Raw genomic sequence first — 25,993 nt, 5'->3', positions numbered from 1 at the left:
GGAAAAGATAGCGTGCCGAGATCCATGAAGTCGAAGAACTTGTGCCTCCGATTCGTAAGCATACTTATGCCCCTGATATTAACCCTTCTGATCTTATCCATGAAGAAGCAGTATTCCGAGCCTTAGCTGAAATCGATTGGTCAACGGCTGATTTCCAGCGACCGGGGAGGGATGAAGAAGTGCGTGCACCAACTGATCCGCAAACGTCAAACCATCGTGAGGAAGAGTCTTGATCCCGTCGCCGGTTTATATGGCTACTGTGAAAAACAATGGCACTGTTGAGCCGCTTTAAAGCTTCATGTAATAGGATAGCTGAAACTTTGTTTATCTGCCATGCCATCGAGCATGCTTCGTAGCCCTTTGTGACAATCTGTGCTGCCCTTCAGGATATATTTTATGCATAATCTATGATGACTTGCCTTCCTGCGTAAAAAAAACTTAAAAGTGTCCAGCGGTTTACCGCTAAACATGTCATAATATCCAAGAAGTATATAGTACTTGAGCTGAATAATCAAGTGTTTGTACAAAAAATAATGTACAGAACATACCTCCTTGAGTGAGCAAATGTGCATACAGCAAAGGTGTTTAACACCAACCCGATACATTTGATAATCTCATCTTTCATAATGCCGGTCTATCTATTAAACCGGACCGGTATACCTACCGGATTTTTCTCATAATACTGGTGATCTAGTCAAACCATACCGGGTCAGTGACCACCGGTTTATAACTGATCATGAGCCAACAGCTGGTGGTTGGAAAGCAAGCCGGATCAAGGATGCCGGTTTAACAAAAATACTTATGATTGACAACAAACAAAATTCAAATAGGAAAATATGCGAGGCTTTTTACGAGCTGCCAGGCTCCAAATCGAGGCTTTTCATGGGCTGCCAGGCCTCTGAGTTAAACCATTTAACAAAGCCTTTTAAGATGGGCCTCCAATTAACCAATCACCGTTTTAACTATGACAAGTTCAGGGTCTGTAAAAGATTGACTTGTCTAGCGTTCGATGGGTCATGCCAGGATTACCTGGATAGGAGTGGCTTACTTGATGAAGGCAGGTTAACTCGGGGTTTTAGGTGAATACACCAGGCTTCCAAGCCGTGGCTTGATAGCCAATTACGAGGGTCCTTTCAAACTCTTTTTTGCTTTGCAAAAAAGAGCCCCCAAGTAACTTTGTGAGCGATGCTCAGCGTGTGCCTATGTTTGAGTTTGTACAGTGCACAATACTCTCTTTGGCTCCACAAAATTTTCCTTGCGTGGCTGAAATGCCTATCAAGAGGTGTAGCTGTGGTTCAAACATGACCAAGCCCCCTAGTGATTTTCTTTATCTTTATGCAGTTGCTAAATCCGGTTTAACAAAGACTCCGCTTTGACCGTTAACTTGTAAAAGCACACATATGATATAAGAAAGAACAGATACCCCGCTTATAACGGAGGCTCCGGTTTATTATATGGTATATACACTGTCATAAATATGTATAGGTGAAAAAGCCTATGGCTTCAAGTATAGTAAGGCCGAAGGAGAGCTATGTTCCATGGCCGCTTTGTCTCCTCATCCGATTGACGTGAGTCTTCATGCTCTCGAACATCAATGAGGTAGTAGGATCCGTTGTGCAGATTTTTGCTGACCACAAAGGGTCCTTCCCAAGGGGGGGATAACTTATGCATATCAGTCTGATCCTGGATGAGCCGGAGCACCAAATCACCTTCTTCAAAGGTTCTAGTTTTAACCCGGCGGCTGTGATAACATCGAAGATCTTGTTGATAAATCGCTGAACGCGCTGCTGCAAGATCCCACTCTTCATCCAATAGGTCCAGAGAATCCTGACATGCCTTCTCATTATCAGCTTCAACATAAGCTGCCACACGGGGCGAATCGTGACGGATGTCACTAGGAAGAACCGCCTCTGCTCCATAAACCATGAAGAAAGGCGTGTAAGCCGTAGACCTATTGGGTGTGGTATTGATGCTCCATAACATAGAAGGTAACTCCTCTACCCAACAACCCGACGTCCGCTTTAAGGGAACCATAAGCCTTGGTTTGATGCCCCGCAGAATTTCTTGATTTGCCCTTTCCGCTTGACCATTAGATTGGGGGTGAGCCACTGATGCTAGATCAAGCCGGATGTGCTCACGTTGACAGAATTCTTCCATCTCTCCTTTTGACAAGTTAGTGCCATTATCTATTATAATGCTATGTGGAAAGCCAAACCGGAATGTCACCTTTTTGATGAATTAAACCGCTGTGGCTGCATCACACATGCTGACCCCATTTAGTGAATTTATCAAATGCTACTAACAGATGGGTCTTCTTGTCCTTGGAGCGCTTGAAGGGTCCAACCATATCCAGCCCCCAAGTGGCAAATGGCCACGTAATTGGAATCATCCGCAACTCTTGAGCCGGAACGTGCGCACGGCGGGCAAACTTCTGACATCCATCACATCTTTTGACCAAATCCTCCGCATCAGCATGCGTCGTCAACCATTAAAAACCGTGGCAAAAAGCTTTAGCAACCAACGACTTTGAACCGGCGAGATGACCGCAATCCCCTTCATGAATTTCTCGCAAAATCTCGCAACCTTCTTGAGGAGAAACGCATCGTTGAGTCGCTCCTGAAACACTGTAACGATGTAACTCCCCATTGAGTATGGTCATGGACTTGGAACGCCGGATTATCTGTCGGGCCAATGTTTCCTCAGCTGGTAACTCGCCCCGGTTCATGTAATCCAGATATGGGATCGTCCAATCCGGTATGGCATGCAAAGCTGCCACCAATTGAGCCTCCGGATCAGGAATAGCCAAATCCTCTTCAGTTGGTATTTTGACTGACGGATTGTGCAACACATCAAGAAAGACATTGGGCGGAACCGGTTTACGTTGGGAACCAAGACGACTTAAAGCGTCCGCCGCTTCATTCTTCCGCCGGTCTATATGGTCCACCTAATAACCTTTAAAGTGACCAGCCACTGTGTCCACCTCTCGCCGATATGCAGCCATGAGCGGGTCCTTAGAATCCCAAGTGCCAGATACTTGCTGAGCCACTAGATCTGAATCACCGAAGCACTTAACCCGGCTCAAATTTATCTCTTTAGCCATCCGAAGACCATGGAGTAAAGCCTCATATTCAGCTGCATTGTTAGTACAAGGGAACATTAAACGGAGGACATAACAAAACTTATCACCTCGTGGTGAGGTTAATACGACTCCAGCCCCCGAACCCTCTAGCTGTCTGGACCCATCAAAATGAATAGTCCAATATGTATTAGCTGGTTTCTCCTCAGGTGCCTGTAGCTCCGTCCAATCGTTGATGAAATCTACGAGTGCCTGGGACTTGATCGCTGTGCGGGGTATATATCTGAGCCTGTGGGGTCCAAGCTCAATGGCCCACTTGGCAATCCGGCCGGTTGCCTCTCTGTTTTGAATGATGTCACCCAGAGGAGCTGAACTGACTACTGTGATAGGATGGCCCTGAAAATAGTGTTTGAGATTCCAGCTTGCCATAAACACCCCATACACCAGTTTCTGCCAATGCGGATACCTCTGCTTTCATTCAATGAGCACCTCACTGATATAATAAACCGGTCGTTGAACCGGATACTCTTTGCCAGACTCTTTGCGCTCTACGACAATGGCTACGCTGACAGCCCGGGCATTAGCAGCCACATATAATAATAAGGGCTCTTTATCAATCGGTGCTGCCAGTATGGGCGGTTCCATGAGCTGTTTCTTCAAATCTTCAAATGCCTTATCAGCTGCTTCACTCCAGACAAAGTTATCCGTTTTCTTGAGCATCTGATATAAGGGAATGGCCTTCTCTCCAAGGCGGCTGATAAACCGGCTCAAGGTTGTAATCCGGCCGGCCAGACATTGCACATCATTAATACATGCCGGTTTAGCCAAGGACGTAATCGCTGCAATATTTTCCGGATTAGCCTCAATGCCTCTGTTTGAAACCAGAAAGCCTAAGAGCTTGCTTGCCGGGACACCGAAAACACACTTCTCCGGATTGAGCATCATCTTGTAGACCCGAAGATTGTCAGAAGTTTCCCGTAGATCATCTATCAACGTCTCCTCCTTTCTAGATTTGACCACAATATCATCTACATACGTATGGACATTGTGCCCAATTTGCTTATGAAGGCAATTCTGAACACATCGCTGGTAAGTTGCCTGGGCACTCTTGAGTCCAAAGGGCATGGAAACATAGCAGAAGGCTCCAAAGGGAGTTATAAAAGCTGTCTTCTCCTGGTCCTTAACTGCCATTTTGATCTGATGATAACCAGAGTAAGCATCCGAAAAACACAAACGGTCACAACCCACCGTAGCATCAATTATCTGATCAATGCGAGGGAGAGCAAAGGGGTCTGCAGGGCAAGCCTTGTTTAAATCTATGTAGTCCACACACATGCGCCAAGTGCCGTTTTTCTTAAGAACCAGCACCGGATTAGCTAACCACTCTGGATGAAAAACTTCAACAATAAACCCAGCAGCCAACAAACGGGCGACCTCTTCACCTATAGCCTTGCGCCTTTTCTCGTTGAAGCGGCAGAGGAACTGTCTGACCGGTTTGAATTTCGGATCAATGTTGAGTGTGTGCTCAGCGAGTTCTCTCGGTACACCTGGCATGTCAGAAGGTTTCCATGAAAGATGTCCCGATTCTCATGGATGAACTCGATGAGCACGCTTTCCTATTTGGGATCCAGGTTAGCACTGATGCTGAACTGTTTGGATGAATCGCGAGGGACAAAGTCAACCATCTTAGTATCTGTAGCTGATTTGGACTTCAATGCTGGATCATGTTTCATGGTTGGCTTTTTTAAGGAAGTCATGTCTGCCGGATCAACTTGCTCCTTATAGAATGTTAACTCCTCTGTGGCACAAACCGACTCAGCATAAGCCGCATCGCCTTCTTCACACTCCAAAGCAATCTTTCTACTTCCATGTACTGTGATAGTCCCCTTCTGACCTGGCATTTTAAGCTGCAGATAAACATAACATGGCCTTGCCATAAACTTAGCATAAACCGGCCGCCCAAACAGAGCGTGATATGGACTTTTGATCTTCACCACCTCAAATGTCACTGTTTCTGACCTTGAATCGTAGTCATCTCCAAAAGCTACCTCCAAAGCTATCTTACCAACAGGATATGCAGACTTACCAGGCACCACACCATGAAATACCATGTTCGACGGTTTAAGATCCTTATCTGTCAACCCCATATGGCGGAATGTATCATAATACAAAATATTGATACTACTTCCCCCATCCATGAGCACTTTAGTGAACTTGTATCCCCCTACTTGAGGGGCTACCACCAAGGCCAAATGACCTGGATTATCAACCCGGGGCGGGTGGTCCTCTCTGCTCCACAAAATAGGTTGCTCCGACCAGCGTAAATACTGAGGTACTGCCGGCTCAACAGAGTTGACTACCCTTTTGTGAAGCTTCTGATCACGTTTGCACAAACTAGTAGTGTAGACATGATATTGCCCGCTGTTCAGCTGTTTGGGATTGCTCGAATAACCCGACTACTGCTGCTGCTGCTGATTCCCCTGATGGTTGTAACCTCCCTGGTTGCCTTGGTGTCCTTGATTGACGTGTCTGGTTTGATTGCCTGGAAACCCTGAACCGGAACCACCACCTCCGTAACCCAGCCCGTGGAAACCTCCTCCTGAACCGCCAGGCGGGCCGTTGTCATATTGGAACATATTGGAATTCTTGAAATCCCGCATGATATAACAATCTTTCCAGAGATGTGATGCCGGTTTCTCCTTTGATCCATGCTTTGGACAGGCCTGATTTAACAAACGCTCCAAATTGTTGCCTGGACCTCCACCCCTCTGGGGCTGCTTGCCTTTACGGCGCTGGCCATTCTCCTGCGCGTTGGTATTTGCGACAAAGTCCAAACCACTGTCGGCCTTGCGCTTACCAGCGCTTCCATGGCCTGCCGGATTGTGTTGTTAGCCTTTGGCATTGCCGGTCTTCTTACCCTTCTCTGGTTTGTCCTCCTCTGAATCCAGATCCTTGGTATTATCTGAATCGGCGTATTTAACCAAAGCAACCATGAGTGTTGACATGTCATTGCAGTGATGTTTGAGCCTTCCCAACTTCTATTTCAACGGTTTGAAACCGCAATTACCCACTAACGTTAACACTGCGGTGTCTGCGTTGATACGATCTGACAAATGCAAAATTGCCGAGACCCGTTTGACCCAATGGGTCGTGGACTCCCCTTCCTCTTGGACACAAGCGGCCAGATCTACAATTGACATCGGCTGCTTACACGTATCCTTGAAGTTCTGGATAAACCGGTGCTTCAATTTGGCCCATGATCCAATAGAGTTGATCGGCAAGCTCTTCAACCAAGTGCGAGTTGTTCCTTCCAACATCATGGTGAAATATTTAGCACACACCGCCTCGTCCACATCTAACATCTCCATTGCCATCTCATAGCTCTCCACCCACGCCTCTGGCTGCAAATCGGCGGTATAATTTGGTACCTTACGAGGTCCCTTGAAATCCTTGGGTAGCCGCACATTACGCAAAGCAGGAGATAAACACGGTACCCCTAAGGAACTGAACATCACCCCTGGCTCCACGGAGGCAGTGGGGTGAACCGGAGTATGCTATCGTGCCTCGTGTCTAGCTGTCAACTCGGCCTCTCGACGTGCGCGGCCATGATCCACAACATCTTGCGCATTAGCACCTCCCCCAGTCGGGTTGTTCCCTCATGGCGAATTTCGGCGGAGTGCACTACTGGACACGGCCGGTTCGTCTTCCACGTGTCTGCTATAACTCCGGCTTGGGCGGGGAGTGGAGTGAATCCTCTCACGACTGTGTGAATATGCTTGCTGTTGATTTAGCGCTGTCTGAAGGAGATCCCTGGCCCGACGTGCTTCCACTGCCACTGGTGACTCGCCGTCAGTTGGGAGGGCCGCCAGGCGTGACGCAGCGGCCACAATGTTGTCCAACGGGTTGGAATAATGCCCGGGCGGTGTTGATGGTACAACGTTGTTCCGGCGAGGCAGGTACGTCGTGCGCGGCTGAACCGACGCTCCTGCTCCCGGCGCCCCCGCCTGGTTTAGTGTGGGTTGGTTGCCAGCTCCTGTACCTGGCGTGTTGAAAAGATTCTGCGGCTCATAAACCAACGGGAGACGTGATCGGTACCTTCTTTTCATGACTTCCTCCGAAGCATTCTGATATAGTCTAATCCGGTAAGCCTGTGCTTCCAACTCGGCCCGCTCCGTAGCCATCCTGGCGTTCTCTGCTGCCAGGTCCACTTTGGCCTGGGCTATCTGATCTTTCACCTTTGCAATCTCTGCATCATGCTGATCCCTGGCTGCTGCGTCTACCTCCGTAGACATCAATGTTGCCACAGCGTCGAACAAATCAGATAAGACTTGGGCCGGAGGTAGCGCCGAGCTTCCTGCCCCTGCTGGCGTGGCCGTTGTTGAACCGGAGAGCATTGCTGCGGCGGTAGATGAATGAGGCGCCGATTATGTGCCGGCCATGAATATGGCGGCCCGGTTTGGCAGACCGGGGGAATCTGGAATACTGTTGCCCTCGGATCCTCCCTCAATCCGGCCGTCCTGCAACTGGTAAAGCGATTCGGTTTCTCCAGAAGACCCGTCATCAGAGCAGACTATGATTTCTCCTTTGTGTTGGGGAACGTAGCAGAAATTCAAAATTTTCTACGCATCACCAACATCAATCTATGGAGTAATCTAGCAACGAGGGGAAGGAGAGTGCATCTACATACCCTTGTAGATCGCTAAGCGGAAGCGTTCAAGTGAACGGGGTTGATGAAGTCGTACTCGTCGTGATCCAAATCACCGATGATCCTAGTGCCGAATGGACGGCACCTCCGTGTTCAACACACGTACAGCCTGGTGACGTCTCCTACACCTTGATCCAGCAAGGGGAGAAGGAGAGGTTGGGGAAGACTCCATCCAGCAGCAGCACGACGGCGTGGTGGTGGTGGAGGAGCGCGGGACTCCAGCAGGGCTTCGCCAAGCACTACGAGATACGAGGAGGGGGAGAGGTAGGGCTGCGCTAACAGGGAGAGCAAATCACACCTGTTGGGCAGCCCCATACCTCAAGTATATATAGGGGGAGGGGAGGGGCTGCGCCCCCACCTAGGTTTCCACCCCTAGGGGTGGCGGCCAGCCCTAGATCCCATCTAGGAGGCGGCCAAGGGGGGAGAGAGGGGGGCGCACCACTAGGTGGGCCTTAGGCCCATCTGAGCCTAGGGTTTCCCCCTTTTCCCTTCTCTCTTTGCCTTGGGCCCTGGTGGGGGGGCGCACCAGCCCACCTGGGGCTGGTCCCCTCTCACACTTGGCCCACGCAGCCCTCTGGGGCAGGTAGCCCCACCTGGTGGACCCCCGGGACCCTCCCGGTGGTCCCGGTACGTTACCGATAGACCCGAAACTTTTCCGGTGACCAAAACAGGACTTCCCACATATAAATCTTTACCTCCGGACCATTCCGGAACTCCTCTTGATGTCCAGGATCTCATCCGGGACTCCGAACAACATTTGGTAACCGCGTACATACTTTCCCTATAACCCTAGCGTCATCGAACCTTAAGTGTGTAGACCCTACGGGTTCGGGAACCATGCAGACATGACCGAGACACCTCTCCAGCCAATAACCAACAGCGGGATCTGGATACCCATGTTGGCTCCCACATGTTCCACGATGATCTCATCGGATGAACCACGATGTCGAGGATTCAATCAATCCCGTATTCAATTCCCTTTGTCTAGCGGTACGATACTTGCCCGAGATTCGATCGTCGGTATCCCGATACCTTGTTCAATCTCGTTACCGGCAAGTCTCTTTATTCGTTCCGTAACACATCATCCCGTGATCAACTCCTTGATCACATTGTGCACATTATGATGATGTCCTACCGAGTGGGCCCAGAGATACCTCTCCGTTACACGGAGTGACAAATCCCAGTCTCGATTCGTGCCAACCCAACAGATACTTTCGGAGATACATGTAGTGTAACTTTATAGCCACCCAGTTATGTTGTGATGTTTGGCACACCCAAAGCACTCCTACGGTATTCGGGAGTTGCACAATCTCATGGTCTAGGGAAATGATACTTGACATTAGAAAAGCTTTAGCATACGAACTACACAATCTTTGTGCTAGGCTTAGGATTGGGTCTTGTCCATCACATCATTCTCCTAATGATGTGATCCCGTTATCAACGACATCCAATGTCCATGGTCAGGAAACCGTAACCATCTATTGATCAACGAGCTAGTCAACTAGAGGCTTACTAGGGACATGGTGTTGTCTATGTATCCACACATGTATCTGAGTTTCCTATCAATACAATTCTTGCATGGATAATAAACGATTATCATGAACAATGAAATATAATAATAATAACTAATTTATTATTGCCTCTAGGGCATATTTCCAACAGTCTCCCACTTGCACTAGAGTCAATAATCTAGTTCACATCGCCATGTGATTAACACTCACAGGTCACGTCGCCATGTGACCAACATCCAAGAGTCTACTAGACTCAATGATCTAGTTCACATTACTATGTGATAAACACTCAAAGAGTTCTGGGTTTGATCATGTTATGCTTGTGAGAGAGGTTGTAGTCAACGGGTCTTGCCATATTCAGATCCCTATGTATTTCGCAAAACTTTATGTCATATCATAGATGCTGCTACCATGTTCCACTTGGAGCTATTCCAAATTGTTGCTCCATTATACGTATTCGGTATCTCTACTCAGAGCTATCCAGATAGGTGTTAAGCTTGCATCGACGTAACTCTTTACGTCGAACTCTTTATCACCTCCATAACCGAGAAACATTTCCTTATTCCTCTAAGGATAATTTTGATCGTTATCTGGTGATCTACTCCTAGATCACCTTTGTACCCTCTTGCCAGACATGTGGCAAGGCACACATCAGGTGCGGTACTCAGCATGGCATACCGTATAGAGCCTATGACAAGAGCATAGGGGACGACCTTCGTCCTTCCTCTTTCTTCTGTCGTGGTCAATCTTTGAGTCTTACTCAACTTCACACCTTACAACTCAGGTAAGAACCCCTTCTTTGACTGATCTATTTTGAGCTCCTTCAAAAACATGTCAAGGTGTGCGTTCTTTGAAAGTATCATCAAGCGTCTTGATCTATCTATAGATCTTGATGCCCAATATGTAAGCAGCTTTATCCAGGTCTTCCTTTGAAAAACACTCTTCAAACAACCATTTATGCTTTCCAGAAATTCTACATTATTTCGAATCAGCAATATGTCATCCACATATACTTATCAGAAATGCTGTAGTGCTCCCACTCACTTTCTTGTAAATACAAGTTTCTAGCAAACATTGTATAAACCTAAAAGCTTTGATCACTCCATCAAAACATATATTCCGACTCCGAGATGCTTGCTCTAGTCCATAGAAGGATTGCTGGAGCCAGCATACCTTTTAGCATCCTTAGGATCGACAAAACCTTTTATCGTATCACATACAACTTTTCTTACAAAAAATGGTAAGAAAACTTGTTTTGACATCCATCTGTAAGATTTCATAATCGAAAAATACAGCTAATGCTATCATGATTTCGACAGACTTAAGCATCGCTACGGGTGAGAAATTCTCATCGTAGTCAACTCCTTGAACTTGTGAAAAGACTCTTTCCCATAAGTCGAGCTTCATAGACGGCAACATTACCGCCCACATCCGTCTTCTTCTTAAAGATCCATTTATCTCAATGGCTTGTCGATCATCGGGCAAGTCCACCAAAGTCCATACTTTGTTCTAATATATGGATCCTATTTCGGATTTCATGGCTTCTAACCATTTGTCGGAATACGGGCCCACCATCACTTCTCCATAGCTCGTAGGTTCATTGTTGTCTAACAACATGATATCTAAGACAGGATTACCGTACCACTTAGGAGTAGTAAATATCCTTGTCGACCTACGAGGTTTGATAGCAACTTGATCCGAAGCTTCATGATCACTATCATTAACTTCCTATTCAACAGACGTAGGCTCCACAGAAAACATCTTTCTGTGTTGCATCACTCTCTGGTTGAAATAAAGGTTCGGCAACCTCATCAAGTTCTATCTTCCTCCCACTCAATTCTTTCGAGAGAAACTCCTTCTCGAGAAAGGATCCGTTCTTAGCGACAAACAATTTGCCCTCGAATCTGAGATAGAAGGTATACCCAACTGTCACCTTTGGGTATCCTATGAAGATGTGTTTGTCCGGTTTGGGTTCGAGCTTCTCCGGCTAAAGCCTTAAGCATCGCAGCCCCAAACATTAAGAAATGACAACTTTGGTTTCTTGCCAAACCAATCTTCATACGATGTCGTCTCAACGGACTTAGATGGTGTCCTATCTAAAGTGAATGCAGCTGTCTCTAATGCATAACCTCAAAATGAAAACGGTAGATTGGTAAGAGACATCATAGATCGCACCATATCTCATAGGGTTCGATTACGACGTTCGGACACACCATTACAACTATGGTGTTCCAGGTGGCTTCAACTGTGAAAAAATTCCACAATGTCTTAAGTGATTTGCCAAACTCATAACTCAGAAAATCCCCTTTTGATCAGATCATAGGAACATGATCTTCTTTGTTATGATGATTCTTAACTTCACTCTGAAATCGCTTGAACTTTTCAAACGTTTCAGACTAGTGCTTCATTAGGTAGAAATACCTATATCTACCCAAATCGTCAGTGAAGATGAGAAAATAGCGATATCCACCGCACGCTTCAATTCTCATTGGATCACACGCATCATCATGCATGATTTCCAACAAGTCACTTGCCTGTTTCATTGTACCTGAAAACGGGGTCTTAGTCATCCTGCCCATGAGGCATGGCTCGCATGTGTCAAGTGATTCAAAATCAAGTGACTCCAAACATCCATTGACATGGAGTTTCTTCATGCATCTTATGCCAATATGACCTAAGCGGCAGTGCCACGAGAAAGTGGTACTATCATTATTAACTCTACATCTTTTGGCGTGAACATGTGTATTACCACGACCGAGATTCAATGAACCATTCACATAGGGTGCATGACCATGAAAGGTATCATTCATGTAAACAGAATAACCATTATTCTCTAACTTAAATGAATAACCGTATTGCAATGAACATGATCTAATCATATTCATGCTCAACGTAGACACCTGATAACATTTATCTAGCTTCTATACTAATCCCGAAGGCAGATGGAGTGTGCGATGGTGATCTCATCAACTTTGGAAACACTTCCAACACACATCGTCGTCTCGCCCTTAGCCAGTCTCCGTTTAGTCTGTAGCTTTTGCTTCAAGTCACCATTGATAGCAACTGAACCGGTATCCAATACCCAGGTGCTACCAGGAGTACTAGTGAGGTACACATTAATAACACGTATATGCTTTGTTGAAGTTGCCAGCCTTCTTATCTACCATGCATTTGGGATAATTCCGCTACCAGTGACCGTTCCCCTTACAATAGAAGCACTTAGTCTTGGGTTTGGGTTCAACCTTGGGTTCCTTCACTGGAGCGGCAACTGGTTTGCCATCCATGAATTTTCCCTTCTAGCCCTTGCCCTTCTTGAAAATAGTGGTCTTGTTAAACCATCAACACTTGATGCTCCTTCTTGATTTCTACCCTTTACGGTCTTAAGCACCGCGAATAGCTCCGGGATCAACTCCATCCCTTGCATGTCATAGTTCATCACGAAGATCTAGTAGCTTAGTGATAGTGGCTAGAGAACTCTATCAATCACTATCTTAACTGGAAGTTTAACTCCCACTTGATTTAAGTGATTGTAGCACCCAGACATTCTGAGCACATGCTCACTAGCTGAGCTATTCTCCTCCATCTTGTTTGCTAAAGAACTTGTCAGAGGTCTCACACCTCTCAACACGGGCATGAGCCTGAAATCCCAATTTCAGCTCTTGGAACATCTCATATGTTCTATGGCGTTTAAAACGTCATTGGAATCCCAATTCTAAGCCGTAAAGTATGGTGCACTAAACTATCAAGTAGTCATCAGGACGTGTCTGTCAGGTGTTCACAACATCCACAGACGACGTTGTAGGGGTTTGCACATCGAGCGGTGCATCAAAGACGTAAGCCTTCTGTGTAGCAGTGAGGACACTCCTCGGACTACGGACCCAGTCCGCATCATTGCTTACAATATCTTTCAACTTAATCTTTCTCTAGGAACGTATTGAAATAGGGAGCTACAACGTGAGCTATTTATCTACAACATATTTGCAAAGACAATTTAGACTATGTTCATGATAATTGAGTTCATCTAATGAACTCCCACTCAGATAGACATCCCTCTAGTCATCTAAGTGAAACATGGTCCGAGTCAACTAGGCCGTGTCCGATCATCATGTGAGACGGACTATTCAACAACGGTGAACATCTTCGTGTTGATCGTATCTTCTATATGACTCATGCTCAACCTTTCGGTCTTCCGTGTTCTGAGGCCATGTCTGTACATGCTAGGCTCGTCAAGTCAACCTAAGTGTTTTTGCTGTGTAAATCTGGCTTACCCCCGTTGTATTCGAATGTTAGAATCTATCGCACCCGACCATCACGTGGTGCTTCGAAACAACGAACCTTCGCAACGGTGCACAGTTAGGGGGAACACCTTTCTTGAAATTTTAGTGAGGGATCATCTTATTTAAGCTACCGTCGTTCTAAGCAAATAAGATGTAAAACATGATAAACATCACATGCAATCAAATAGTGACATGATATGGCCAATATCATTTTGCTCCTCTCGATCTCCATCTTCGGGGCTCCATGATCATCGTTGTCACCGGCATGACACCATGATCTCCATCATCATGATCTCCATCATCGTGTCTTCTTGAAGTTGTCTCGTCATCTATTACTTCTACTACTATGACGTTTATGTTGACACACAAGTCATAAATAAATAAAGACAACTCTTATGGCTCCTGCCGGTTGTCATACTCATCGACATGCAAGTCGTGATTCCTATTACAAGAACATGATCAATCTCATACATCACATATATCATTCATCACATCCTTTTGGCCATATCACATCACAAGGCATATGCTTCAAAAACAAGTTAGACGTCCTCTAATTGTTGTTGCAAGTTTTTACGTGGCTGCTATAGGTTTCTAGCAAGAACGTTTCTTACCTACGCGAAAACCACAACGTGATATGCCAATTTCTATTTACCCTTCATAAGGACCCTTTTCATCGAATCCGATCCGACTAAAGTGGGAGAGACAGACACCCGCTAGCCACCTTATGCAACTAGTGCATGTCAGTCGGTGGAACCAGTCTCACGTAAGAGTACGTGTAAGGTCGGTCCGGGCCGCTTCATCCCATGATGCCGCCGAATCAAGATAAGACTAATAACGGCAAGCAAATTGACAAAATCAACGCCCACAACAACTTGTGTTCTACTCGTGCATAGAAACTACGCATAGACCTAGCTCATGATGCCACTGTTGGGGAACGTAGCAGAAATTCAAAATTTTCTACGCATCACCAACATCAATCTATGGAGTAATCTAGCAACGAGGGGAAGGAGAGTGCATCTACATACCCTTAGATCACTAAGCGGAAGCGTTCAAGTGAACGGGGTTGATGAAGTCGTACTCGTCGTGATCCAAATCACCGATGATCCTAGTGCCGAACGGACGGCACCTCCGTGTTCAACACACGTACAGCCTGGTGACGTCTCCTACACCTTGATCCAGCAAGGGGAGAAGGAGAGGTTGGGGAAGACTCCATCCAGCAGCAGCACGACGACGTGGTGGTGGTAGAGGAGTGCGGGACTCCAGCAGGGCTTTGCCAAGCACTACGAGAGACAAGGAGGGAGAGAGGTAGGGCTGCGCCAACAGGGAGAGCAAATCACACCTGTTGGGCAGCCCCATACCTCAAGTATATATAGGGGGAGGGGAGGGGCTGCGCCCCCACCTAGGTTTCCACCCCTAGGGGTGGCGGCCAGCCCTAGATCCCATCTAGGGGGGCGGCCAAGGGGGGAGAGAGGGGGGGCGCACCACTAGGTGGGCCTTAGGCCCATCTGAGCCTAGGGTTTCCCCCTTTTCCCTTCTCTCTTTGCCTTGGGCCCTGGTGGGGGGGCGGGGGGCGCACCAGCCCACCTGGGGCTGCTCCCCTCTCACACTTGGCCCACGCAGCCCTCTGGGGCAGGTAGCCCCACCTGGTGGACCCCCGGGACCCTCCCGGTGGTCTCGGTACGTTACCGATAGACCCGGAACTTTTCCGATGACCAAAACAGGACTTCCCATATATAAATCTTTACCTCCGGACCATTCCAGAACTCCTTGTGATGTCCGGGATCTCATCCGGGACTCCGAACAACATTCGGTAACCGCGTACATACTTTCCCTATAACCCTAGCATCATCGAACCTTAAGTGTGTAGACCCTACGGGTTCGGGAACCATGCAGACATGACCGAGACACCTCTCCGGCCAATAACCAACAGCGGGATCTGGATACCCATGTTGGCTCCCACATGTTCCACGATGATCTCATCAGATGAACCACGATGTCGAGGATTCAATCAATCCCGTATTCAATTCCCTTTGTCTAGTGGTACGATACTTGCCCGAGATTCTATCGTCGGTATCCCGATACCTTGTTCAATCTCGTTACTAGCAAGTCTCTTTACTCGTTCCTTAACACATCATCCCGTGATCAACTCCTTGATCACATTGTGCACATTATGATGATGTCCTACCGAGTGGGCCCAAAGATACCTCTCCGTTACACGGAGTGACAAATCCCAGTCTCGATTCGTGCCAACCCAACAAATACTTTCGGAGATACCTGTAATGTACCTTTATAGCCACCCAGTTACGTTGTGACGTTTGGCACACCCAAAGAACTCCTACGGTATCCGGGAGTTGCACAATCTCATGGTCTAAGGAAATGATACTTGACATTAGAAAAGCTTTAGCATACGAACTACACAATCTTTGTGCTAGGCTTAGGATTGGGTCTTGTCCATCACATCATTCTCCTAATGATGTGATCCCATTATCAACGACATCCAATGTCCATGGTCAGGAAACCGTAACCATCTATTGATCAACGAGCTAGTCAACTAGAGGCTTACTAGGGACATGGTGTTGTCTATGTATCCACACATGTATCTGAGTTTCCTATCAATACAATTCTAGCATGGATAATAAACGGTTATCATGAACAATGAAATATAATAATAATAACAAATTTATTATTGCCTCTAGGGAATATTTCCAACACTTCGGACACCGGTCCGTCCTCGTGCCCTGATCCATGGATGACACCTATGAAAACATGCCTTGCCTCGGGCTGAACCGGCGAAGGACTTGCACGCCGAGCCGTTTCGATGATGTCGGTGCAGATGTCCGGCTCGGGGGCCAGTTCGCCGATCTTGCGGACGAAGACGTGAATCCCACCAAAGGGGACCCGGTACCCGTATTCGATTGAATCGGCCTCGGGACCCTATCATGCGTTGTCGATGTAGAGCTTGCCACGGCGACTCTTCGTCATCCGGCCCATAGCGTATCCCTTAAGTCCATCGAAGCTGCCCTTCAAGAACTCAAAACCATTGTGCGATAGCCCCACGGTGGGCGCCAACTGTCGTGGGTTTGTCACGGCAGATGTCCTCGTGAAAGGACTTAGTTGTGGAACCATCGCGATGGGTTAGCTTAAAGGGGTTAAACCAGACAAGGGGACACGGGAGTTTATACTAGTTCGGCCCCTTCGATGAAGGTAAAAGCCTACGTCTAGTTGTGATTGGTATTGCTAGGGTTTCGAAGGCCAGGGAGCGAATCCACTTTGTCTGGCTTTCGAGTTGTTGTTCTTTGTCCCTAAACCGCGGCCGGGTCGTCCCTTTATATATATAGGTTGACGCCCGCTGGGCTACAGAGTCCCGAAGCCGGTTTATAAACGTATCCGGTTCGGTCTCTCTCTTTCTATCTTACTATACAAGTTACATGACTGGGCCGATTTACATTTACATATTGTACTCGCCTCTAGGCCCTCCGTAAAGCGCTAGCATCTTTACATCTTCATGGGCTTCTAATCTTCAAAGAGTCAACCCGGCTACCCAAGGTCGGTTTACCTCCAGTAGTAATATCCCCAACAGAGGGTGAATACTTATGGCCACGGATCCTCCACGGAAGGTCACCGCCTATCTCTGAACTGATTCTGGTTGATGCAGCGGCCAAGGTCCATGATGACGAGGTGCTCTGTGACGGGGCGGAGCTCGAGCAGCAATGGAGGTCGCGAGAGGAGGAAGACGAAGAAGAAAGGAGAATGAGAAAAACCGGCCGTGTGCCTATTTATAAGGAAAAAAGCGAACATGTGGGCACGAAAATCGAGGAAGACCCACATAATGGTTATCCAACTAAACAGACGCCTCGATTCTCAGGAGGCATTAAAAAGAAAGATCCGTTGAGAGATGACGTCATAAAAGTTTTTTATGTTTTCAAGAGATGAGGTCATGGCGGATTACAAAAAACCTCTGTGAGGATAAGTAGATGAATTTTGTCTAAGTGTTGAAGATTGACAAAGAACAAAGTTCAAAGTCAACCTAGGGCCTAATGTTGGGGATATAACTATCAGTTATGACCTGCCCAGGAGGGGCCAGGTCAAGACCCAATGGCGGGTCACAAAGGAAGCCCAGTAAACACTCAAGGCGATAGTCTGTTAAATCTTATAGAAGGCCTAAAGGCCTAGAGGCAGTTTAAGGCCCAATATTGTAAACCGCCGTATGTAAGGAAAGACTTGTAAAGAAAGGCATGTAAAGAAGTCACTGAGCCGGGGGCGATTTATGAGCCGGCAGGGACTCTGTAGGCCACTAGGCGTCAACCCGTGTATATATGGGGACGACCTGGTGGCGGCTTAGGGCAAGAAACAAGAGATCGATAACCAAGCCGGCGAACTAGCCTCTTGGCGATCGAAACCCCAGCAATATCAACACAACTAGATGTAAGCTTTTACCTTCATCGTAAGGGGCCGAACTAGTATAAAACCTCTCGTGTCCTTTGTCCCGATTAACCCCTTTAAGCTTCCTAGTTGCGATGGCCCTACGACTAAGTCCTTTTGCTAGGACATCTGCCGTGACAATTCCACGACAGAAGGTAACAACCTGTCGACTGTCTATCTTGACCATCTCACAAGTTATCTCTTCGTTCTTATTTCTGACCCGAGTGTATATTCTTCAGAGAAAATGAGGCAATCTCTGGCATAGAAGGACCTTGATCTTGTAGCTACGCAGAAGGAGGCTCAGTAAAAGACAGTACTCGCTGATAAGAAGCTGGCTTCAGTCAGGGCGCTAGAGGAAGATAACGCCAAGCTGAATACTACTCTTACTGAAGCCAACAGAGAAGTGACCCACCTAAAGAAAGACAAAGTAGCTTTGAATGAGAAGATTGATGGCATTTCTCATAAGAGAAATGACCTGGAGGCCTATCTGGGATCCCTCGCCAAGAAGTTATTCCATATGCTTGAAGGTATTTTACCTTGTACGACTGTTTTGTCGTTTGTCAAGTCACCATAAATCGGTCGACTCATTAGCTCTTTGTGGTCGCAGAATTCTGCCAAAACTTTGAGGAAGAAACTAGACGATTCGAGACAAGCTTGGACTGTGACGCCCCAAAACCGATGCTCGAGAAGACTTCCATAGGTTCTGGGTTTCCCCGTGTGTTTCATTTTTGCTTGCTCCTTTTATTTTTGCATTGCATCATGTCATCATGTCATAAATCTTTTACATCTCAACTAAATAATTTGTGTGGGTCTTCGATCCATTTAAATCGAGGGAAGAGTGACTCCTCTTTATAATATTATCCTGCTAATATTTAGGGAGATATTTTAAATATTCCATTAATTTGGAATCATCATAACACACATGCAAATTAATTCCCATGTCTATTTCCTCTTCGAGTTTGACCTTCAAACCTTGCCAATATCTCTCATCTCTTTTATCGAGGCTCCTCCAAAAACCTCAACATTTTTGGACACTTCTAAAACCAAGCCCTAGTTCAAACTCATTTGAATTAAATTTAAATGAGTTTGAATTAAACTCTTCTATTTCGCGTGAATCTTCTTTTCTTGAACTAAGTATAATTCTTAGACTCAGAAGGAGAAGTTTTGTCATTTTCTAAAAAAACCCTAGCTATTTCTTTCCTTCCTTTTTCCTTCAGTCTACTTTTCTATAAATGGGAAATAGCAAAGGTTGGCCTTTTTGCTCCGAAGCGGCAACTGGCCGGCCCATCTGCAGGCCCAGCCGAACCCCCCTCCTAATCCCTCTCTAAGGCCCTGGTCTTTTGCCTCTCCACTGGGCCGGCCCAAGGCTAAAGCCCAGCCGAACCATTTCTAACCCTAGCCGCAGGAGAGGCCTATGCTCGATCCCCTCTTCGTTCCTCCTCCCGCCGCCTCCTCAACCTCTCGCTCGATCCCATCCTCCCCGACGCCCTCTCCTACCTCTCGCGCCCTGCTTTGCCCCGCCACGAACGCCCAGAAGACCTCACGGCTGCCGACGTCGGAGCTCCTCCGGCCATGGCGCCCGCGCTGGCGACCCTGCAGGTCGCTGCCCCGCTCCCTCATCCCGTGCCACCCCCGTCCGGATCCGTTAGGCCCTGCCATGGCTGCGCCTCCCTGCTACCGAAGCCTCGCCGCCAAGTCCCGCTTGCGCCCTCGGGACTCACCGGACCCCTTCCTCTACTCCAAGTCTGCAGGCTACAGGTGCCGCTGCCGGCTGCCGCCCCATCACCATATGGTCCTCATCCACCTCCGTCCCATGGCGCTGCAGCCCCCGTCGTTTCCCTGCCTCTCTTTTGCGCCAGGGACTCGAGCCCTCAACCGCGCGTCGCCGCCTTGCTGCCTTCCCCGCCATCGGCATGCTACCTTCGCCGGACCTCCTCCGCCTCCAAGGTCGCCGCTGCTCTGGCCGCAACCACCTCCGGTATTCAACCCCGAGGCCCGACCCGGCCATCTTCGGTTGCTGCCCGCTGGCCTCGTCGCTCCTCTTGTCACTGTCAAGAAGCGGCAACCAGGGAAGCCCAAGGCCGCCTTCGTGGTTTTCGCCAAGTTCGTCCACCGCCAAATGAGTCGAAGATCCATCGATGCCTCTCCTTGTTGGAACCTGACAAGTACCACTGGTTATGCCAAGTTCGACTATGTGGGTTCGCCAAGTACTCCACCGGCAAGACCGACCCCCGAACGACTTCATACCGAAACGACAAGTTCCTCTCCGAACCGTGTATGCCTACCGTCGCAAGAACGGGACCGGAAAGTCCGAAGACCCCAAGAACCACGACACCGATGACATGAACATCTACTGAATGTGTACGACTACATGGCGTTGTGCCAAGTACCCCGATGGCCGGAGCCCTCGGATCCATCAAGCTCGTCTACGTACCAAGAACAACTACCATCTCCGAAGAACCGTGTAATGGAACCATCAAGTGCGACTATGACCCGTGTACGACTACGCGGAACTCCTCGGACGCCAAGTTCAACGATACATCAAGTTCCTCGCTGTGACCCCGAACATCTACGGAAACTCGTGCTACGATAAACATGTACCACTACCGTCGTCGAGATCACGAGAACCTCTACCTTCGACCCTAGAGCATGCAAGAACGACTACTTCCACTACAAACGTCCCGAGAACGTCTACTTCCCCTACACCGCATCGAACTCGAACCCCTCCGATAACGCATGCTTCGAAGGTATAACCCCGAGACCACCGCCCGTGAACGAATGCATGTGTGATGTATGAGATGCTCGTGCTTGCTCCGTGCTCGAATTGTCGGTGCACGTTGCCCCTCTTTTGCCTTGTCACCATCGTCGACTCATGGGACACCCGGTATCCGGGAGTGCCCCACCATCTTTTGCACGCAACCACAAACTTCTCCTTTGCATCGGTTTCTCAGTTGAGTTACCGGAACCGGAATGTTGCCGTGGCACCATTATCGTTATCGTTGCCGTGGCACCCCTTTTTCGTTTTTGCCACGGTAACAAATGCTTCATGATATGTTCTTGTTAACATTTTCTTAAAACCTGCATCAAACTTGCACATGTCATTCGCATCATGATAACAACATTTAGAATGTTTAAACTTGTTGTTGCACGAAATTGCTAAATGCATATGGGGATTTACCGGATTTGTTGTTGGTTATATCCGGCCTCATTTAAATTGTTAGATGGTATAGTTTTGTTATGCTCCACCTCTTGCCATGTTAAGAACATTTAATATAGTTCGGTACATAAACAAGAGAGAACTAAATAATTGACGTGGTGTTTCGTCAATATGCAGCGGAGTTGCATATTGAGCTCCACTTAATTTGTAGTATTGTTTGTGCACTTCGCCATGCCATGCCTAATTAAATCGGACATGCATCATACTTGGTTGTGCATCATGCCATGATTATGTGATGGTTGTTTACTATGTTGTTTGCTCCTTTCTGGTGTTGCTTCTTCGGGTTAGTTCCGATAACGACGTGTTTGTGAGGATCCGTTCGTCTACGTCTGTTTGTCTTCTTCATGGACTCATTCTTCTTCCTTGCGGGATCTTAGGCAAGATGACCATACCCTCGAAATCACTTCTATCTTTGCTTGCTAGTTGCTCGCTCTTTTGCTATGCCTATGCTGTGATACCTACCACTTGCTATATCATGCCTCCCATATTGCCATGTCAAGCCTCTAACCAACCTTGTCCTAGCAAACCGTTTGCTTGGCTATGTTACCGCTTTGCTCAGCCCCTCTTATAGCGTTGCTAGTTGCAGGTGAAGATTGGAGTTTGGTTCCATGTTGGAACATGGATATTTGTTGGGATATCACAATATCTCTTATTTACTCTAATGCACCTATATACTTGGTAAAGGGTGGAAGGCTCGGCCTTATGCCTGGTGTTTTGTTCCACTCTTGCCGCCCTAGTTTCCATCATACCGGTGTTATGTTCCTTGATTTTGCGTTCCTTACACAGTTGGGTTATAATGGGAACCCCTGGACAGTTCGCCTTGAATAAAACTCCTCCAGCAAGGCCCAACCTTGGTTTTACCATTCACCACCTAGCCTCTTTTTCCCTTGGGTTCTGCAGACTCAAGGGTCATCTTTATTTTAACCCCCCCGGGCCAGTGCTTCTCTAAGTGTTGGTCCAACCTGAGCGATGTCCGGGGCTACCAGGGGCAACTTTGGGCTGGCCTACCCGACGTCTGGCTCATCCGGTGTGCCCTGAGAACGAGATATGTGCAGCTCCTATTGGGATTTGTCAGCACTTCTGGGTGGTCTTGCTGGTCTTGTTTTACCATTGTCGAAATGTCTTGTAACCGGGATTCCAAGTCTGATCGGGTTGTCTTGGGAGAAGGAATATCCTTCGTTGACCGTGAGAGCTTGTGATGGGCTAGGTTGGGACACCCTGCAGGGTTTTGAACTTTCGAAAGCCGTGCCTGTGGTTATGGGCAGATGGGAATTTGTTAATGTCCGGTTGTAGAAAACCTGAAACTTATCTTAATTAAAATGCATCAACCGCGTGTGTAGCCGTGATGGTCTCTTTCGGGCGGAGTCCGGGAAGTGAACATGGTGTTGGAGTTATGCTTGAACGTAAGTAGTCTAGGATCACTTCTTGATCATAGATTCTCGAACATGCTTTGCCTTCTCTTCTCGCTCTCATTTGCGTAAGTTAGCCACCATATATGCTAGTGCTTGCTGCAGCTCCACCTCATACCTTTTCCCTACCCAAAAGCTTAAATAGTCTTGATCGCGAGGGTGTGAGATTGCTGAGTCCCCGTGACTCACAGATACTTCCAAAACCAGTTTGCAGGTGCCGATGATATCGTGCAGGTGAGGCAACCGAGCTCAAGGAGGAGCTCGATGAAGATCTCGTTCATTGTGTTGTTTCATTTCAGTTGATCAGTAGTGGAGCCCAGTTGGGATGATCGGGGATCTGTGTAGCTTTTGGGGTAGTCTTCTTTTATTTTGGTTCCGTAGCCGAACCTTGTGTGTATCTGTTTGATGTAATGTTATATTCATGTATTGTGTGACGTGGCGATTGTAAGCCAACAATGTATCTCTTTCCCTTATGTATTACATGGGTTGTCTGAAGATTACCTCACTTGCGACATTGCTTTCAATGCGGTTATGCCTCTAAGTTGTGCTTCGACATGTGGGAGATATAGCCGCATCGAGGGCGTTACAAGTTGGTAATCAGAGCCTTCCCCGACTTAGGAGCCCCTTGCTTGATCGAATCGCTGGCGTTGTTGAGTCTATAAAAAATGTTTTGAGTCTTTTTAGGATTATATATATCAGAGAGTAGGATTCTTTTTACTCCTCAGTCCCTTCGTAGCTCTGGTGAGGCATCCTGACGTAGAGTTTTGACTCTTCTCTTCTCAAATTTTACTAATTTTTTTAGGATCACGCGGGTATCTTGGAATCGTTTCGATGGTTTTGTGACGAGAACATTGTTCTTGGTGCCTCCTGACATTTAAGGGTTGTGGCAAGGTCCCGGGGAGTTGAGCTCCGAGGTGTTGTCGTCACAATTTTATCGTTGCAGTTCTGGAATACATGAGTTTCGTCGACATAAAAAATCTCCTTTATGCAGTTGTTGGTGAGATAACCTCGACGCCACCCAGTACTGGGGCGGGAGTTCGGGAGTATAGCCATAACTCGTATAATGGATGCTTTTTGAAGGCTGAGGTAAATGATTTTTGAAGGTTTCTTGGTTATGTGTTGAATGATGGATACAGCTGGATGTAGGATTTGCTAGTTTTGGGTGAGATATTATGCTTCCCCTGTATCCCCAACACCTGATTGCATAACCAAAAAGTTTCGGGAGTTTATAAGTGCGAATTCAAGTAACTCTTACGATATCTTTCCGACAGATGTATGATACAAAATTGGGGTTCGACGTCTAGTGGTCCGCCTATCCACGGTTGGTTTTATAGTGGTCTCGTTGTGCCTTAAGGAGTCCTTGGCTATGCTGACTCGGGGACGCTTCGTATGTCATGTGCACTGCCTTGTACATGATGGTGCTGTATGATCGAGCCCGTGTGGGCCCCACCACGAAAACTTCGGATGTAATCTCTATCATATGTTTGTTCCGGCTTATTCTGCAAGCCAATCCTTGTTTTGTTTTGATTGTGGTATTCGAGTTGCTTCGAAGTCAAATGTTGATTCCATACCTTTCCTAAGCGGTGTTCTCATATTCCGATGTGAATACCAATCCTTCTTGTTAATTGAGATTGCCATGTCAATCCTTTTCAACCGGCGTGTTTCTCTTCAAGTGGATCCGATCATTTTCAACATTCGCAAGATCAATTATCAGTTCGTCTCAACAGTGTTTGCTTCATCCATTCCAAGTTGCGTTTGTGTTCCCACCCTCCCTCCCTTGTTTTCTTCAAGGATTCAGATTTCTTAATCAAATATTCTTTTATTGATGGGAAGTCTCTCCATTCTTTTCTGTCAATGTTCATATCCGGTGATTCTTATGAAGATTCTAACGGAGCTTCTAGTTTATCATTCTTCATTATCTTTTCTTCTACGGTGGATCCAATTCAAGCTTTGTGGATCATATCCTTTTTCCTTGTTTCAAATACCTTCTCATGCCGGTGCACCTCATATTCATTCACCTCTCACTATTCAAGTGTTCCGGAGTGCTGAAGATATTTCGAAGATTCGTGTTTTCCACTCTTAATCCGTTCAAGCTATTTTGAGGATGTTATCTCATTCAAGCCATTTAATTCAACCGGTGCAATATCTTTCAAGTAATCATTTCAACGGTGTTTCTCTTGAGTGGGCCCTAACCCACAGGTCTTTCCTAGGATCTTACCTGACTCTTCTAATTTTCCCGGAGCTATCCTCAAATTTTTTTCGATGTTTAACGTAAGAATGAATTATCATCAGTCAAATGCCTTTCTCCATGATCTTTCAATTTCTTTTCATCTTTGGATCAACCTCTCCTCTTTTAATAATTCTGGAGTGTCTCAACAATTCATGGTGGTGTTTCTCCTCGTCATTCTCAGATTTTGAAGACCGAAGAAGAGTTTTTCCTCCATATCTTGATCCATTCCCTTCAAGATTCATGGTTCTAACTTGATGCCATCCTCTCATAATTATTTTTGTTTGTGAGAATTCTTTTCACCTATCCGGAGCAATTCAGGAGTCTTTTCAGTTTGTTTCTCCGGAGGCCATCATCTCAGAATTATTCATTCCAGCTTTCAGCTCTCGTCCTTCAATCTTACCGGTGCATCGTTCAAATATCCTCTAATCAACTCATGCTCTCTTCGTTATGATGTATCTAAATTCCATCAAGTATCTTCATTCGTTCTCTAATTCTTACCGGTGATTCATCCCTTTTACTTCGTGCGTTTTCAATCCTTACAGTGGTTTCTTCCAGGTTTCTCTTCCGTTATTATCATATCAATTTATTCGATGTTCCAATCCTACCGGTGGATCATTGAAAACCTTCTCAAGTTTGCTCCATATCTATCTTAATCCTTTCTATGAGAATAAGTAGTATGCCAAAACCATTGCTTGTCATCAATCTAAATTGGTGAAGGATACGCATAACATAGTTCGTATTCTTGTTTCATCCAAGCATTCTAATTTCTTCTTTTCGGAGTGGTTCATCATATCACATTCTCGGTTTGAGATGCTTTATTCCTTTCTTTTCCCGGAGTTCCAAGCTCTTTCAAGTATGCCACCACGAAGATTCATCTAAATCATCACAAGGTTTCACCTTGTGTTTTCAACTTCTCTTTCCTCTCGTTTGATCATTCTTTTATTACCGGAGTTCTTCATCGAGGCTCTACATGTTGGTTCATCAAGGATTAAATTCCTTCTCGAAGTGTTCATTGAGGTTCTTTTCGGAGGAGCTCAAGTTTTCTTCATCTTGCAATCCGGAGTGCACTTGTTCTCCCTTATCTTTTGAGGTGGTAATATATCATTCTTCATTCACAAGAATGAGGTATGTTAAATCCATCAATCT

The sequence above is a fragment of the Triticum urartu genome, chromosome 6A, assembly GCF_056163025.1.
Source record: "Triticum urartu cultivar PI428250 chromosome 6A, HENAU_Tu73, whole genome shotgun sequence".
In the NCBI taxonomy this organism is placed as follows: Eukaryota; Viridiplantae; Streptophyta; class Magnoliopsida; order Poales; family Poaceae; genus Triticum; species Triticum urartu.
Note: the sequence above shows the minus strand (reverse complement) of the source record.